This window comes from Anopheles moucheti (genome assembly GCF_943734755.1).
Source record: "Anopheles moucheti chromosome X unlocalized genomic scaffold, idAnoMoucSN_F20_07 X_unloc_14, whole genome shotgun sequence".
Lineage (NCBI taxonomy): Eukaryota > Metazoa > Arthropoda > Insecta > Diptera > Culicidae > Anopheles > Anopheles moucheti.
Genome location: NW_026453520.1, coordinates 72,501 through 74,368, shown reverse-complemented (window position 1 = coordinate 74,368; position 1,868 = coordinate 72,501).

The window sequence follows — 1,868 nt, the reverse complement described above, 5'->3', positions numbered from 1 at the left end:
TTTTTGAGAAGAAAAAATTTTTGTATGGGAGGGCCCCTGCTAGAACATTTTTCCCAAGTGCGTCGATTTTGGGTCGCCGACACAAGCTCGGGTCAAAAAAATTTTTTTTTCTCGGTGACTCAAAACATCAATTTTAGACTCCCCTGAGTATGAAAAGTGAAACGAAAATCATTTTTGAGAAGAAAAAATTTTTGTATGGGAGGGCCCCTGCTAGAACATTTTTCCCAAGTGCGTCGATTTTGGGTCGCCGACACAAGCTCGGGTCAAAAAAATTTTTTTTTCTCGGTGACTCAAAACATCAATTTTAGACTCCCCTGAGTATGAAAAGTGAAACGAAAATCATTTTTGAGAAGAAAAAATTTTTGTATGGGAGGGCCCCTGCTAGAACATTTTTCCCAAGTGCGTCGATTTTGGGTCGCCGACACAAGCTCGGGTCAAAAAAATTTTTTTTTCACGGTGACTCAAAACATCAATTTTAGACTCCCCTGAGTATGAAAAGTGAAACGAAAATCATTTTTGAGAAGAAAAAATTTTTGTATGGGAGGGCCCCTGCTAGAACATATTTCCCAAGTGCGTCGATTTTGGGTCGCCGACACAAGCTCGGGTCAAAAAAATTTTTTTTTCTCGGTGACTCAAAACATCAATTTTAGACTCCCCTGAGTATGAAAAGTGAAACGAAAATCATTTTTGAGAAGAAAAAATTTTTGTATGGGAGGGCCCCTGCTAGAACATTTTTCCCAAGTGCGTCGATTTTGGGTCGCCGACACAAGCTCGGGTCAAAAAAATTTTTTTTTCACGGTGACTCAAAACATCAATTTTAGACTCCCCTGAGTATGAAAAGTGAAACGAAAATCATTTTTGAGAAGAAAAAAATTTGTATGGGAGGGCCCCTGCTAGAACATTTTTCCCAAGTAAATTCGATTTTACCCGGTGAGTCAAAAAATTTTGAAAAAAATATTTTGCCAAAATCGTGTTCATTGCCTATTATAAGGGACCAGGTCAGCTCACACGCATTTTTGGAGACCATATGGAAAGTGCGTCTGGGATTGCGGAAATTAAGTTTAGAGTGTTAAATGATGGTTTCGCAATCCCGAAAGGCTCAAAATCCACCCTAAGGTCCCCTGGGTGAAATGTGGTTTCCAAGGTGTGAGCGCTATCGGTGATAGAGTTGGAATGTGATTTCCAGAGCGCAGGGCGACTGGGCTTAGAGCGAAAATCATAGACAAGGGTAAGTATTGGACTGAACGACTCGAAGCAAACGAAAATCATAGACAAGGGTAATGGACTGAACGACTCGAAGCAAACGAAAACCACACACAAGAGTAATGGACTGAACGAATCGAAGCAAACGAAAATCACATACAAGAGTAATGGACTGAACGAATCGAAGCAAACGAAAAACCACAGACAAGAGTAATGGAGTGAACGAATCGAAGCAAACGAAAACCAAAGACAAGAGTAATAGAGTGAACGAATCGAAGCAAACGAAAACCATGAACACAGGGATAACTGAGAACGAACCTACCTATCAGAGCATGTGAAAGCATGGACAAGAGTACTGAAAATCGGACCAAACCTCTAGAAGCACACGAAAATCATGGACAAGAGTACTCAAAAACACGGACCAAACCTATGGAAGCACACGAAAACCATGAACACAGGGATAACTGAGAACGAACCTACCTATCAGAGCATGTGAAAGCATGGACAAGAGTACTGAAAATCGGACCAAACCTCTAGAAGCACACGAAAATCATGGACAAGAGTACTCAAAAACACGGACCAAACCTCTCGAAGCACACGAAAACCATAAACACAGGGATAACTGAGAACGAACCTACCTATCAGAGCATGTGAAAGCATGGACA